The sequence below is a fragment of the Diabrotica virgifera genome, chromosome 9, assembly GCF_917563875.1.
Source record: "Diabrotica virgifera virgifera chromosome 9, PGI_DIABVI_V3a".
NCBI classification, from domain to species: domain Eukaryota; kingdom Metazoa; phylum Arthropoda; class Insecta; order Coleoptera; family Chrysomelidae; genus Diabrotica; species Diabrotica virgifera.
In genome coordinates, this window is record NC_065451.1 from 155449316 (window position 1) to 155467530 (window position 18215).

Here is an 18215-nt window from a genome sequence, read left to right on the forward strand (position 1 = left end):
TTAAGATTTTAATAAAAAAATCTTTCTATGGGTCCATAAATATGCAACGAAAATATGTTATTTAAAGTGAATGCTAGAGACAAGTTTAATTGTAATGCATATGAATTTTGCTCCAACCCACGTTGGCATTCATTTCGAATGAAATATTAAAGCGATCATTGAACGAACACAAACGTTTATGCAGATTGAATATCCTTCACGATTTCATATACTGTGAAATGTGGTCGTAGGTTAGGATTGTGCAATATACTATGGTGCTTCTAAAAATTATTATTTTTACTTCAAGTAAAAATGTGTGTTATTCGAAGATTTTAATTCGAAAATGTAAAGTAGTACCAGGTATCTAAAAGTCTCATTATTATTCAGCGCAGCGGGGTGCTATTGTTGGAGGTGTGGAATTCCATAAACAAGGAATCTACCTGTTATACAGGGTGCGCCAAACCTCTGGTTTTCTTTGATTACGGCTAAATTATGGGATATACAAAAAAATGTTTTTAACAAAATTAATGTAAATAGAAGCCGTCTATAATTTAAAATTATTTTCGATTATACAGGATGGGCCAGAACGACGGTACGAACCAAAGTTGTGTTTTTTTAAATGGAACACCCTATATATTAAATCATTATTGAATATATTTTTTAAAAATATAAAGCATTTATATGAGGTATTATAGGCCTAAAGTTATCAATTTTCGAAATATTTACAGTTTTATTAAGAAAAATAGTAATATTCAAAGGGCTGTGAATTAGGCTTTCAAGGTAATAAAAATTTAAATGACATGTCAAAGATTTTTTAGTATACTGTTATTTTTAAATAAATTAACATATTTGACATATAGCCATAAAATATACAATGTGATCACTATTTGCAAATACAAAATCTCATTTTTTTGGTAAATACTACAACCTTTCTTTTGGTATTAGATTTTATGTACCTAGCATGTTTTGTTTAGTAGATATTTTAAAAAAAAAACTATAGAATTTACGTTTTTGCAGATTTTTTATTAAAAAATTTTTTTGTAAAAAAAATAATTATAATATGGATTTAGAAGCATACAACAAAATATCAAATATGAAAATAAGAACGTAATTAAAGATTAAAATAAATATGTGTATAAATTGTATACTAACACAATTCAATTGAATTTAATAACTTAAAATTATTTTACAAAAAATATTTTACCATACTAATGAATGTATAAATTCGTTACTAAATTAAATAAACAACCAAATTTGATATCTACCCTAGAAATTTTTCTACCACAGCAACTTTCCTGTATCAAATTAATTGTTAGTTATATTGTACTTACGAGTAAGATCAGTTAAACTTTTAATTTACCTGTTAAATTTACTTACATCTTGATAACATAATTATAAAGTATGCTTTGAAACAAATTAATGTTAAATGTATTAGCCAAATTATTTATTAATATAGAATATGTAGTATTAACTGGTGCCACAAAAGCTGGTAATACTTTTGTAGTTGAAATTTTTGTAAACATTTTTATATTTAAAATTTTAATTTTTTAACCGAACAATTGATGGATATAACATTTTTTGTTTTGGGCGAAACCATTAGAAATTATTACCAGCTTTTGTGACACGACTACATAGATACTATTTACTTCATAATATAATTTTATAACGTTCATTTGTTTCAAAGCATACTTAATACGTTCTCAAGATGTAGGTAAATTAAAAAGTTATTAACTCATCTTACTCGTAAATACAATTTAACTAACAAAATTGGGTACAATAAAGTTACTAGGGTAGAAAAATTTCTAGGGTAGATTTTAAAATTGGTTGTTTAATTTTATTTATCCATATTAATTACTTATTAGTATGGTAAAAAATTGTTTGTAACATAATTTTCAAGTTATTAAATTCAATTAAGTTGCACTTGCATACGTTTTATTTTAATCTTTAATTACGTTTTTATTTTCATCTTTGATATTTTAGTGTATGTTTTTAAAATCAGATTATAATTTTTTTTGCGAAAAGATTTAACTAAAATTATCAGTAGTAATTGCACATAGTCCATTCTTTCACGGTTTTTGCTCTATATTTTAAAGAACCGCTTGGATTGACATGAAATTTGGCATACGTATAGCTTACATGTCAAAGAAAAAAAGTGATATTGTGCCGATGTGTGCTTTTGCCCTGGGGGTGACTTTCACCCCCTCTTGTGGGTGAAAAAATATATGTCCAAAATAAGTCCGGAAATAGGTAAACTGACTAATTTTAAGTAACTTTTGTTCTATAGAGCTTTTTCGCCAAGTCAACATTTTTCGAGTTATTTGCGAGTGAATATATTCATTTTTCAACAAAATATCCACATTTTTAGACGGTTTTTTGGAAATAACTCAAAAAGTAAGTATTTTGTCGAAAAAAACGTTCCTAGCAAAAATATAGCCCATAAAAAAGTAAAAAAAAAATGGTGTACGCGTTAGGTCTCTGGATCTCGTAGAACCAGAGTTATAGCCAATGAAAAATATATTCATATTCATCAAATTTCAAATACAATATTCGACGTGAAATATCCAAAAAATTAAGCACTTTTTGGGGAAAACTCATTATAACTTTTTTAAAGTGTTTAAAAAAAGCTTTATTTCTGTTTTTACAAAAAGTTTCTAGCATTAAATTTAATCAAGTTACGTTCAAAATAAAGATGGTCCCTTTTGTTTTTGCAAAAAAAAATCGGGAAGACCACCCCCTAATTAGCAACTTAAATGAAATTAATCGTTACCGCTCCACAAATTATTTTACTTATGTTGTGTTTATATGAGCTGTAAGTTACGTCGATTCAAAGTGCTTATTTTTGAAAAAAATTGGTTTCAAAGTAAAATTTTTAAAAATTTAAATTTTGAAAAATATGCTTTTTTTTAAATAACTTAAAAATTGTTAGAGATACCAAACATCTCGAAAAACAAAAAAAGTCAGATTTGCTTTTCTGAATATCATGTATTTTTTTGCTTTCCTGTTAGACAAAAATTGATTAAGATTTGGTGTTTCTAAATTTGCATACATTCGTGATCAGTGACTCGTTCAACCCCTTTTAACTACAGCCCTTTCAAAAATAAGGACTTTGAACCGATGAAACTTACAGATCATATAAACAATATATACACGAGTCAAGAAACTTGGGAAGTCGTAACGATTAAGTTCATTTAAGATACTAATTAGGGGGTGATTTTCTCGATTTTTTTACCAAAACCAAAAGGGACTAACTTTATTTTGAGCGTAACTTGTTTAATTTTGATGCTAGAAATTTTTTTTATAAAACAAAAATGAAGCTTTTTTTAAACACTTTAAATAAGTTGAAATGAGTTTTTCCCGAAATGTGCTTCATTTTTGGTTATTTCACGTTAAAGTATTGCATTTGGAATTTGACGAATATGAACCTATTTTTCATTAGCTCTAACTCTGCTTCTACTAGGTGTAGAGACGTGATATATACACCATTTTTTTTAAATTTTTACAGGCTATATTTTTGCTAAGAATGTTTTTTTCGACAAAATACTTACTTTTTGAGTTATTTCCGAAAAACCGTCTAAAAGCGTGGTTATTTTGTTGAAAAATGAACATATTCACTGCCAAATAACTCGAAAAGTATTGACTTAGTGAAAAAAATGTACAGAACAAAAGTTACTTAAAATTAGCCAGTTTATCCATTTCCTGACTTTCTTTGGACGAATATTTTTTCACCCCTAAGAGGGGGTGAAAACCACCCCTAGGGCAAAAGCACATATCGGCACAATATCACTTTTTTTGTTTGACTTGTTAGCTATGTGTATGCCAAATTTCATGTAAATCCAAGCGGTTCTTTAAAATTTAGAGGTTTTGCAATATTTTACCGTTAAAGAATGGACTAACATGAGCTTTGAAATTATTGAATTTTTCCCGAGTGACACTTTGAGAGTTTTAATTTCACGAGCCGAAGGCGAGTGTAATTATGTCAAAGTGTCACGAGAGCAAAAATTCTATATTAATTTCAGAGGTCGAGTGCAATTTGTTGCGATTATTTTATGAATAAAACTGTTCAAAACCAAAATTTTATTGTAATTTATTTATGTAAGTACCATTAAACACACAGTTTTTATAAATATTTGACGATTGAAAGTCATCACTTTTATAATTTTTAAAACATTAATTGTCCTTAATGTCACTGAATGTATTTTTTCGTAGCAACGAAGGGCATTTGACGTAATATACTTAACGACGGGAGATTATCAAAAATTATCGATTTAATTCAGATTTCTGTAGCTTTCTATTGGTCAGAATCTCCTATGAATGAAATAATCGCGGATATAAAATACCCGCGAAAGGTAAAATCTATAGTTCTTTTTTAAATATTTAAAAACCAAACATGCTATGTACATACAACCTTATACCAAAAGAAATGTTGTAATATTTACTACAGAATGCAATACTAATATACAGGGTGTTCCATTAAAAAAATGAGAAAATTTTGAATTTGCAAATAGTGATCACACTGTATATTTTATGGATGTAAGTAAAAGATATTAAATTATTTAAAAATGACACTATATTATAAAAACTTTGAATTACCATTTAATTTTTTTTTCTCTGATTCTGGCCTTGGTTAACTAGAATCTTTAGCCACGTAATTGTATAACTTATCACTAACTCAGGTGTAATGTGTAGTGTGTGTGTTGAGTAAGTGTCTTGTTACTTTGCAAAGTCGACGTCATTGTCTTTGCAAAGAGACGCTAATTGTATCCGAACGTCTGCGATCCCTCCGGTGAGTACCGATCCCACAAGGACAGAAACTATTTTCATCTATTAATTTATAATAAATGAAAAAATTCCTGACCCTGGTGAGATTCGAACTCACTACCATTCGGAACTTTCGATCCAAAGGTTAGGCGCTCTTACCATTGAGCCACAGAGGGGGTACTTAAATTTTTATTACCTTGGAAACATAATCCACAGCCCTATAAATATTACCATTTTCTCAATAAAAATGTAAATATTTCGAAAATCATTAACTTTAGGCCTATAAGACCTTATACAAATTTTTTATATTTTTTAAAACTATATTAAAAAATGATTTAATATATAGGGTATTCCATTTAAAAAAATCCAACTTTGGTTCATACCGTCGTTCTGATTCATCCTGTATAATCTAAAATAATTTTAAATTATATACGGTTTTGATATACATTAGTTTTGTTAAAAACATTTTTTTTGTATATCCCATAGTTTAGCCGTAATCAAAGAAAACCAGAGGTTAAGCGCACCCTGTATAAAATGATCCATTGTTTATGTAATTTGACATCTCCAACAATAGCACCCCGCTGAGCTGAATGTTAATAGACTGGGTGGTAGTGTCAAATTTTTAAGTTGATTTTGGCACGGATTCTATAAATTTATTTTGGTGGTTACTACTTCTCTGATAACGAAAATGTCTGTCAGCTGGCGCGACTCCGGGTCTTTTAGGCAAGAAAAATAAATGAAAAAAAAAAAAAAGAAAGTAGATGGGAAAAGACCTTAGAACTTATATGTCAAATATTTATCTCTATGCATCATATTATCCATATTTATGGTCTAGTGGCTAGAATATCTGGCTTTCACCCAGGGGGCTCGGGTTTGATTCCCCACATCGGAGATCCTTATTGATTTTAAAATTTACATTTTAATTTGAAAAATAATAGTTTTTTTAATACTTTTTTAAATTGTGTCCTATGAATAATAAAAATTCCTTTTTATAGAACTGTAATTATTTTTTCGTACTTCCGGGCCTAAAGTGACAACTTCACTCCCTTGTGACAGGTACTAAAGTGTCACATTTAATCCCTCCGGGATTAAATATTGACGAAACTCCCGGAACGATTAAATCACAAACAAACGAATTTAAGGGATATTTTATTGAAAAATATAATTAATTAGAATGGTAATTAACGTTAATATTCAAATTAATATTGTGACAGTTCGTCATATTGACCAGTCTTTCCTGGGTTAATGCAGCAGGTAACTGACGAGTAACAGATAGGTCCTTTTCATATTGAACTGGTGTTTGTTTCGAAGATCCTGCGGAAACAGGAAGCGAGAATGAGGACTGTGGCATAACTATAGTGGACGAATCGGCGACTTGACCAAATATTTTATCTGAAATTTTTTGTTTATTTTTAATAGACGATTCAATATATCCCTCGGCCACGTTGGAGGATTTCCATCCTCCATGTCTCTTCAGCACGTCTATTGTTGCTCCCGAATCAGCTAACAAAGACGCAGATGTGCGTCTAAAACAATGTCCCGTATAAGACGTCGCATTTTCTAATTTCAAGAAAGCTGCTATTTGCCGTGGAATTGTACCAAACATGTTTTTTCCTACTACTCGCGTAGTACATTCTTTGTTGATGTATTGAACAAAAAATTTTGAATGAGTTGTCCCTGTCTTTCGCAATGCCACATATTTCCGAAATATCGCCACAAAACTGATGGCACTGTTTTCTGAATTTTTGATCACAAAATTTCGGTCAATTTTATTTTTGGTGTTTCTAATCGCAATTAGGAAGGAATCGCCCAAATCTCTCACATCGTCGATTTCTAAATCAACCAACTCTTTTCCACGACAAGCTCCCGCAACGCCCAAAATAAGTGCAACCTACAAAAAAATTGATTTCTTAAAATTTCTGAATATAAACAAATTTCCAAATTTACCTTAAGCATTAAATATTTATCATCCGGAGCCTCCCGTAAGAACTGATCTACCTGCTCAGACGTGAGAATTCTTGACTTCTTTGGCTTAAATCCCTCATTTCTTCTCTTCAAAAAAGCTAATAATTTTGGAAATTTACTTATATCAATATCTTCTCTAATGTTAATAACCGATTTCAGCATTGAGTAATGTGCCCAGAGAGTTGAGGCACAAACCGCTTTTGATTTATCATCGAAGTAGACTAACAGCGCATTTTCAGTAGGTTGTCTCACATTTTTTAAGCGGCACCACTTTTTAAAAGCATCGTACTGCTGCTCGTATAGTTTTCTAGATTTCGGTGGTAACAATTCTTCACCTACTTCGGCTGCTCTTTTATCAATATCAGATACACCTTCTTCACTCATGATACCAATAATTATCAATAACAATGTTTCTTTACAATGACACTAGTAATGACAATGTTTCTAAATTATAACTGTCACAACGCAATGTTACTATGGTAACTTATTTTAAAGACAGTTTATTAAATGAGTTGAAGAGAGAAAAAACTGATTGAAATTATTGAAATAATTAATAAAATCATACCGGAAGTACGAAAAGTATCGTATATACCTTGCGACTGAAGTACATTTAATCCTTCAGGTAAATTATGGCCCTCCCTGCGGTCGGGCCATAAACTTTACCTTCAGGATTAAATGTACTACTTCAGTCCCGCGGTATATAATGTACTATTCTAATTAGTTTTCCTGGTCTTTTTTTATTTTATGCCCCGGTTTTTGGGCCAGCTGACACATCATTTGTTTAAGCTTTGGAACAACTGACAATATAAAAAATAACAGCTATGCCAAAATGTTACGATCAAATTTGACACTAACTCCTGGACTATAATGTCTCTTAGATGACGCACCCTCAGTAATATTATAGAGGCACAATTAAAAAAAGTAGATTTTTGGGAAATCGCGTTTAAAGATTCTGGTTTCTAAAATTACAGCAATTTTTTCAAATAACATGTTTATTATTTAAGTTATAAATGTGAAATTTGGCAGATTTGTTATTTGATAAGTGCACTACAAATAGCAATGAGAAATAAAAATTAATATAAATAAATTCCATTAATTACATGTAATTAAAAAAATACTTTCAAGTTAGTCCCATATAGTACAAGAAATCATAATAAAAATAAGGAACTTTTTATGTTTGATCCTTTATATTATTAATACATTGTCACTTTTTATGCAAAATAGCGATCTATTATGAATTAGACCCATTTATTTATTATATTTTGCATATTATAACAGCTCAACTAAAAACTATTCTCTATAATACAAAATGTTAAAACTCAAACTAACCAGGATTTTCGTCATAGAAAGACATGTTACTGATTGCTCCCCTGTAGCAGTAAAAACCAGAGGTAACCAAGGAAAGTGAGAGAGAGGCACAAAAAATATATTTACCGATCCATTCATGTTCTTTTTCTCCCTCTGTCAACGCTAACCGGTAGAGAATTTCATTTTGTGCCCGTATCATTTAAAATCACAGTTATCACAAATTTTGAGTTAAGCCCTTATATTACTGAGGGTGCGATATCTGGCAGGTACGGGTATACAGTGTTATCCCAAAGTCCACTCCTTCCCTCGTATCATTTGAACCCTGAACCCTGAATTTTGGGTTACTGGCTAGACGAGGTCCTACAGTGAGTATAGTGAGTATATTTACAGCGCTGTCTGGCCATCCAGTATACTCACTGTAGAACCCATTTTTCGCGCTTCATTTTACTGCTCTTACAGCGCTGTAATTATCGCTCGTCTGGCCGTAGTGTTATGCTTATATACGGTGTCAATTTGAAAAGTTGCCACCCCCTATAATTTGGTCCCTATAGAAAATCTAAAAATATACAAAAACACGTAAAATTTATTTGTGAGAGGGACGTTGTGTACACCAGTTTTCAACTTAATTACATTAACCCTCTAGTAGGGGCGGACACAACCCCCAAAAGCTTTAATGGAAAGGGGGGTTGAGTGATACCTCATTTTAAAGATCGTTCGATTACCCTTTCAAAAATATCACATACATTATTTTTCTTTTAAGTAGTTTTGAAAAAATCAAGTGAAACCGTACAGATATTAAAAGTATCGAGTTCAGAACTCCAAAACTTTTTTTGGAGCATTGGACTCCAAATTGAATTTTTTTGGGTGTTAAAGTATTTAGTGTATTTTTTTGAAGTATTTTTGGAAAAATCAAGTAAAACCGTAAAGATATTAAATATTGAGTTCAGAACTCCAAATTTTTTTTAGAGTATTGAGGCCAAGATTTTTTCAAAAGTACTAAAAAGAAATATAAGGTATGTGGTATTTTTTAAAAGGTAACTAATTGAATGACCTTCAAAATGAGGTATGACTCAGCCCCCCTTTCCATTAAAGATTTTGGGGGTTGTGTCCGCCCCCGCTAGAGGGTTGATGTAATTTAGTTGAAAACTGGTCTACAAAATGTTTCCCTCACAAATAAATTTGAAGTGTTTTTGCATATTTTTAAATTTTCTATAGGGACCAAATTATAGGGGATGACAACTTTTCAAATTGACACACTGTATAGGTACTTATATAGTGAAATTTCGAGGGAGAAAATAAACGGACATGGGCTTGTCACCTAGTCATAACAGGTGATGCAATAGTTATAGATGATGTTACAGAACCACATGACCGGTAATTTTAAATGTGACATATTATGCCAAGTGATATTTCGTTTGAACGGTATTGAAAATCCTTATGCAATCATACTCATTTTGTTTTAGGATTAAGCTAATTCTGATAAATAAATTAAATAAATACTAAAATTGTAGTTTTACAATTAAATTAATAAAATTTTCAGAACAAGTTCTCATATTAAATGTTCAAAAGGTGCTGTATGTCTTCCTTAGAGTACCTAATACATCCAATTGCTAAACTTTTGTCATACTCGTTCAAATGTGCCGGGAGAAATTACTCTACATTCTTCAACAATTCGTTGTTTCAAAATGTGAATACTGTCGGGTACTGTAGCGTAAATCTTAGATTGCAAATACCTTTTAAGTACAGAAAAAAATCTAATCGTGAGCTGTCTGGTGACCGAACTGGCCATTATTAGACCGATCAGATAACATCACAATACATGCAAATCAAAATGTAATTCCGTACAGGTTGGAATAAATTTTTTATCAAAGTTTTCGTCAAAACAAAAGATATTTTCAAGAAAGTAATGATTCATATGAGGGGATCATTGTTTAAATAATTAAAAATGTGTAATTTTTGCACTAAATTAACTTTTTTAACTGGTGCGGTAATTCGTGTTTTTATTAAGGTTTTACAATTTTTTTCTGCGAAGCTAAAGAAACAATTGTAAATAATTGTAAATCAAAATTGAAAAACAAATTTGCAGAAAAATATTATTTGCAATATAAATAAGCACTATAAATCATTTTGTTTTGCAGAATAAATTGCGATATGGTACCAGTATAAACTGAAAAAAAAAAATGGTTGATAAATATTGAGTAGTTTATAAGATATTGAATTTAAAATTTGTTTTTTAATAACATCGCCGGGATTAAAAATTTTGAAATTGTTTTTCGGTATTTGTGTTTCTGGTAGTTTTTGACATATCCTTATTCTAGGACCTTATTCTAGGACCATTTTTTGCTGAGATAGCTTTTCCAATTTTAAAAATTTATAATCTATTTATTTATCAATATTAACATTTAAAGGTGTGTGAGTACATCTATTAATTCTACTACTTAACAATGCCGTTTATTGGGACCATGCAAGTTAGGCAAAGCGACACCTGGTTTCTACGCTCTGCAACTTTATTCGCACTTTTAATTATATTGGCCAATTATATTAGTCCAGGTTATTGGATAATTGTCAAGGCCATAGTCCAAAAAATAATAAGAAAAAAAAATTCAGGTTATGTTATTAAAACGCGAACAATTGTATGTAGTAAATAAAATTAGTTATTAAAATGCAGTACCTACTCCAAGCAAAATAAAATTAATTAAATTTATCTTTATATTATAATTGCATATCATATCAATATTGTGGAGCAATATATAATTTTTCTTCTTCAACGACAGTGGGTATAAAATGTACGTCAATTTGACAATTTCAATTGACAATATGAATTATTTAACCTTCGGAGTACGGAGATTATTTGACTTACTTAGATTACGAAGATGGGTCAAGCGTGACCCATTCTCATTTTATTTATAAGGATGTTTTAAATAGTCAGTATTATTAAACAGTATCTTTAATTCAACAAAAAACAAAAAAAATCCTAAATTATTGTATTTAAATTTTTTAAGATGGTTACTCATGGGCATATTCTAGTTCGCTCCGGCGGCCAGATTTTAATACCTTACAGAAAACGGGCATAGGTAAATTTGCTCCGGCCATATATTTGAATACAGTGGAACCTCGATAAGTCGGATTAATCGAGACTGCGGCCGATCCGAGTTATCGAAAATCCGAGTTAACCGGAGAATATAGTAAAAATTAATAAAACACGGTATACTTACATATAAACTCCATTATAATTGCAAAAACATGAAGTACATAAAATATGCACAATATGTACATCTAAATTAAGTACAGTTGTATACAGTATTGTTTATTTCTTGGTAAAAAACTTGGTCAAAGTGAAAAAAATGTTTGTTTTGTCTGATGAAAATCGGTTCGGGTTAGCCGGACTTCCGGTTATCGGAGGCCGACTTATCGGGGTTCCACTGTACGTATACCCGTAAACAGAGACGGCTGCGATTTACGTGTACCTACAAACATATTGAAAATATTCTTCGAAATCCGAAGACCGGGTCAGGACTGACCCGGCATCATAGATGTTACGTAGAGGAAAAACTGTAATTTGCATGTTCACGAATTATATACGAAAAAATAGATTGAAACAAATAAGGAGAACTTACGATCAATCGGATTTGTAAAAAAATTATTTCATAAAATATTAAAAAATAACTGAATTTCGGGTCACGCTTGACCCAGTCTTCGTACTCCGAAGGTTAAGAAAGTTGCAATATTTCTCCGCTATTCGCGCACGATCGTTTCTCGTATCCCTTCCAAGTACTTGCACACCGCGAATACACATGTACAATAAAAATTGTAGAATATTTTGAAAAATTATGATTTTCATAGCACCTTAATAATGAAAATGTTTTGCCTGAAAATTGGCGGAGGAGTAGTTTCCAATATCTCAACTTTCTGCAACTTTTTTACAAAATAAAATGTTTTATAATGGTTATTTATAATGCAAATAATATTTTTTGGAAATTTGTTTTTCAATTTTGATTTACAATTATTTAAATAAATTACGTGTTAAATTTAACTTAGTAAGTCTTATATAATAATTATTTCTTCAGCTTTGTAGAAAAAAATTGTAAAAACCTTAACAAAAACATGAATGGCAGCAGTTAAAAAAGTAAATTTTGTGCAAAAATTACCCATTTTTAATTATTAACATTAATTATAACAATGATATGAATCATATACTTTCTTGAAAATATCTTTTGTTTTGACCTAAACTTTGATAACAAATTTATTCCAACCTGTACGGAATTACATTTTGATTTGATTTTATTTTATTGGACTATAACATACCGAACCTCATCGTTTAATCCATCTACCACGATATTCCCCATCTAGGTAACGTCTTACTGCACCATAATAGTGTGCAGAAAGCAGAAGCACCATTCCATTTTGTTGAAACATTTATATTTTTATATTATTTCAAAATGAAAGTTCCGCTCAGCGTTACGGAATAACTTTAAAAAACTCATTAATTTGTCTTTTAACCATATCAAAAAGGCCACAAAATAAAAGATACAACTATGTTTACTCCGCTTATTTCTGCTCTTAATTCTTTTCAACAACAGGTGCAGTTAAGATGTTATATTGCCTGTTAGAAAATCAAAATCCCAATTTATTTCTTCATTTAAACGCTATAAAACAGAATGGGTGCTTAAAATTAGAAAAATACGTTCCTAAATATAAGTGTGTCTATGAACCTTAAAATATAGAACAGCTGTTTTGCGGATGTTATAAGAATAACAAAAATATTGTCATCCAATAATATGTTATTCGACTTTCTTTTCGTAATAATACTGCGCAAAAATATCGTTAAACGAGCATCGAGTTACCAGGAAGAGACAGTTTCTAATACTAGACCAGGGCATTTTGCACTAAAAACACCCGCATAAATAGATTTTTAAATATAGCGTCTAGAGAAGTGTAACTTTATGCACAGGAGAATTTCAGGAAAAAAGTCTACTATAAAAAATGGGTCGAAATGCTTAATTGCTTTTTATGGTGCATAAAATGCAAATGCATAAACATGTCAAAATAAGCATATTAAGGGCCAGATTTTGTTACTTGAGGGTTTTTGTGATTGCTGAACACGACTACGCCATCAGAACCGACCCCCCCAAGCACCTGGTACCAAGGGTCACTGCTAAGACACGTTAAGAGGTTCGATGGATATCGGCACTAAATTGATGCAAATATATTACTTGGAGGTTCATGGAGTCGCTGAACAATAATAAGCCATCAGAACCGTCTCCTAGAGCACCTGGTATCACTTCCAAGGCACGTCATCTTTTGGAGTTTTAAGTGATTTCGGCAATAAATGAATGCAAATAGACTATGGGAGGTTTTTGAGGTTGCTGAATACGAATACGCCATCAGAGCCGACTCCCGGAGCACCTGGTGCCCACAGTTATTGCTAAGGAACATCATTTTCTGGAGTTTCGAACTTTTTGGTACTGAATGCATGTAAATAGATTACTAGGCAGTTTTTGGGTCGCTGAATACGAATATCTAATCAAAACTGATACTTGGACCACCTGGTGACCAAGGTCACTGCTAAAGCATGTTATCTTCCCTAATAACACAAAACATTCCATGAATGTTCCTAGAATGTACACACAGGACATTGAAAACATTCCTGGAATGTCCCCAAATGCACACGAATGTCCCTGGAAAGTACCAGGAAAGTGCTGTGTCAGCATTTTAAATATTCTTAGAATGTTCTGTTGGAACATTCCATGAATGTCTACGAATGTTCTTTGGACATTCACAGTCTATTTTTTAGACTGAATGTCTTGTTGGAACATTCCATGAATGTTCTTTGGACATTCACAGTATATTTTTAGACTGAATGTCTTGTTAGAACATTCCATGAATGTCTACGAACGTTCTTTGAACATTCACAGTATATTTTTTAGACATTCACTGAAATATATCGTCAGTAATGTGACAATACCTCCTATATGTTTTTTCATGAGGTTTGCAGGAGACGAAAAACATTTTTTAAGGTCACTTTCTGGTTTCGTACGTATTCTGACTTTTTTTGTAGTAAATAGATAGTTGAATTTACTGCAAAACAAGTCAAAAAATATATGAAAACAGGAGGTGGCCGAAACAAGTTTTTAGTCTATCTTACAAATCTCTTGAAAAAAACAGATAGGAGGTACTGTCACATCACTGACGATATATGGCCATACCAAATAATACATCCTTGATAAATATAAACATTTTTATTGCAAAAAATCTTTACATACATTTTTTAATGTAATTTGCTGACATTCCTAAATATTATAAAAAAATGTGTCACATTTGCTTTGTAAACCTTTCTTTTGCTTTTCGTAGCCACATATTCCGTTTCCTTTCTGGTTTTTTGTAGACCACTTCTCTCAGCTGATTCTAAAAGAAAATAAAATAAAAGGTAATTTTTCTATCCTTTACAATTAACAATCAGAAGAAATATTATTTACAGGTAATAATATGCATAAATAATAATAATAAAAAAATAAATATTAAATAATATTTAAATAAATAATAAATAATATTTAATAAATAAAATAATAATAATGAACATTTTGTATTTTGACAACGACATCCGATGTGGAAGTAGAAACCTTAATAAAATTATTTTTTCAAGTAAATTGTGGCTTATTTCCCCATTAGAATAATTAATTACAAAAAAGCCACAAAGAAATAGATTTTTCACAAACAAATAAGTATTTAGTAGTCATTATATTTATTGTTTTTATTATTTACTTTAATGTCCTACTGGTACATTATTTGACAAATAATGACATTTCGAAGTCTGTTAAGTACGATATAACGCCCTTGGGCATTAAATTTAAATAACGACTTAGATACTGTCAAGTTGACAAATATCAACCTAAGTAAAACTATGGTTACCACAATTACGTTACTACTGTTACTGGTAAATGTACTTATTTAAAAACTAATCAATTCAAAATTCATTCAAATTTTTCGCATATAAAGAATAATTTAGTCGGGCATTAAACGTTGAAGGCACCACAGGTATTATAATAATAACGCTTTCGGTCAACGTATATCCCTATAATACCCTTGGTACCTTAATAACTGTAACATAAGATTATACCTTAATTCTTGTTTTCGATTTCTGATGTTTTTATTTATTTACATTGAATATTAATCTGTTTTGTTGTATAATCTACTTCGCAATAATTATGTGATATATTTGACTTAAAATGAATTCAAAAATTTTTTGTAGTTGGGCAACAATGTCAACTTAGATCTCCGATGTAGATAATGAATTACAACAGTATCTATATTGTACGGACTGTATTATTAATTAGGTTATGCATATACCTGTGTGACATAAGCTATTGGAACAGCACAGTCTCTCAAACGAACAGATGAAAGTGAAGTTCTGTCAATATCTTTTTCTAAAAAGTGTTTTGAACATACTCCTCTATTAACAAATCTGATCTATACTTCATGTCTTCTTCGCAGGATCTTCTGGAAAGCTAAAAATACAAAATATATGCATTACTAAGCATTATTAACAAATTTTAGTTTTAAATAAAAAATATGATTAATGAACTCACAAAATTATTATAGAACAGCTTAGAAATTGTTTATTAGTATAGTCGGTTCCCCAAACTCAGACACAACTGGCTAGTGATTTTAGTAGGTAATTTTTTTTGTTTTTGGCCAATTTTGCCAAAATTACAGTAATTAGTACTGAGACTGAGTTTAGCAAATCGACTATAATATTCTGTGTATTCATTAGTTGGTACTGCATATTATAGTGTGTGGTCTACCATCCTATTTATAAACGCATACACTAGCAAAAACGCAAAAAGAATTATTTTAGTTTTACAAATCCTTTTGTTATTACCTATCTCTATTTACTATTTTAGTTAGGAATAAGCGAAGTTTGTGGCTTATTCACAATTATTATTAAAATAATAAATGGATATGACCAATTATTAACTTATAAAATAAAATAATAATTCTTCTGATTTATGCCTTTTATTCACTTTGTTATATCTACGTTACTTAAAAGATTTTTTATGAATAGTATTATTAGGGTATTAATAGTATTAATTTATTTTCTGAAATACAGGGCATGCTTTCGTTTACATATTTGCATACTAACCTTTTAATAGGGCTTTTCATTCACAGTCATTTGTTTTGAGCTTCTGTCATAATTGAAACGTTCCTGCAGATTTTTTTATCTACATTTGTTTCTGCTACTCCAACTGCGTTAAAAACAGGACACCATTTTATGCACTATGTTAATAATACTATTCAAGCTATTATAAAAGTATCCGAATTAAAAAAATATTCTTAAAAAGCACAAATAATACAAACAACTAAAAACAATCCACGGCAAGGCAAGGTCGCCAAGATGAAGATGCCAAGATGGCCGAAGCGAGGTCGTTGGTTGGTCGTTTTTAGTCACGTGATGCCCTCTCAAGCGCCATGCACAAAAATATATGCACGGCGAATTTGAAAATGAACGCAAAAGAAATAAATATAAATGCCTCTCTTGGGTTTTGCATAAGTTATAAGTATTTTTTTTATTAACAAAATCGCATTCCAAATTGAATATTCGCGAACAATAATTTTTATTACATTTGTATGTTTATAATCTTGGGAAACTCTTTAAATTTGACATATTATTGCACTGTAGGCCTAAAATGTCACTTAGTTTGTCTGGTATGTTATAAGTAATGTTGTATCTCTTACACGTATGTATTATTTCGCAACTTAAAATATAGGAACATTGGTAGTATGTTCACAGAATGTCTTATGGTAACATTCCAGGAATAATTTAAACAGATGTTCACCGAATGTTCCCTAAATGTCCAGGACATTCAAATATTGATAGAACTTTGGTAGTACATTCCTGGAATGTTGTGTGTTGTTAGGGTTCTGGAGTTTGGACAGTTTTTGGGTACCATGTGCACCGGGGGGTTGGATCTGATGACGTATTCTTGCTCAGCAACCCCAAAATCCTCCCTAGTAATCTGTTTGCATCGATTTAGTGCCGAAAATCCTCTAAACTACAGATAACGTGCCTTAGCTGTGAACCTGGGCACCAGGTGCTCCGGTGGTCGGTTTATTCGTTCAATTTTTATTTAGGATTTTAAGGTTTGAATCTATTTTTATTAGTTTAATACATTCTGTCAGTACACAGTACACAGTGGTACACATGAACCAACATTAGAAGAAGATAAAAACATTATAATGAAAGGGAATAATGGAAAGGCACCTGGGAAGGACGGAATAAATCTAGAACTAATAAAATACGGAGGGGACATATTGCATGAAAAAATACATGAATTGATTAAGAAAATATGGAAAGAGGAGACAATGCCGAACGAGTGGGAAATTGGACAGATTATAACGATCCATAAAAAAGGCGACCAGCATGAGTGTAAGAACTACAGAGGTATTACACTATTAAACGTTGCCTATAAAATATTATCGTCAGTAATACAAAAAAGGTTAACAGATGAAACAAAAAATATCATAGGACAATACCAATGCGGTTTCGTAAAAGGCAGATCAAGAAATATCCACAAGGGAAACCTAAGGGCATCAGGTTACCAACTAATCGCCTATGCAGATGATATAGCGATAGTAACAAAAACACGAAAAATCATGAAACAATTATTAATGGAGATAGAAGAAGAGGGAAAGAAGATGGGACTAAGAATTAATGAAAAGAAAACAAAATTAATGAGACTCGGAAAAGCAGAACAACACAGAGAGATAAGAATAGGAAATAAAAAATTCGAGGAAGTACAGAAATTTAAATACCTGGGCGTTATGATAAATAACAAAGGGGAAAGAAAAACGGAGATCGAAGAAAGAATAACTGCGACAAACCGGGTATACCAAGCAAATAGAAAACTACTAAAGAGTAAACTATTGACCAAACAAACAAAAATGAATATATATAAAACAATAATAAGACCAATAACGATGTATGCAGCAGAAACCATGACTATGACAAAAAAGAAGAAGAGAAATTAAGGATAAATGAACGAAAGATAATAAGGACAATACTGGGTCCAGTGAGAATCGAAGAACAAGACTATAGAAGGAGAACGAATAAAGAAATTTTAGAAGAATTAAATGGTGAAGATATAGTAAAGAAAATAAAAGTACAAAGAACCAAATGGCTAGGTCACATATGGAGACAAGGACCAGAA

General features: G+C 30.9%; 1 protein-coding gene and 1 long non-coding RNA gene across 2 annotated transcripts in view; one reads left to right on the top strand and one right to left on the bottom strand.

Annotated features, from left to right (window-relative positions):
• LOC114342101 (fibrillin-1) overlaps positions 1 to 18215 on the top strand; it is a 423761-nt gene that overhangs the window by 48237 nt on the left and 357309 nt on the right. The gene's annotated exons all lie outside the window — the stretch shown is intronic.
• Positions 14277 to 16925, bottom strand: LOC126892276 (uncharacterized). The gene is made up of 3 exons (XR_007700757.1): positions 16151 to 16925; positions 15358 to 15515; positions 14277 to 14415 (listed from the first exon to the last, which is right to left on the bottom strand). It is a non-coding gene; the product is annotated as an uncharacterized LOC126892276 (long non-coding RNA).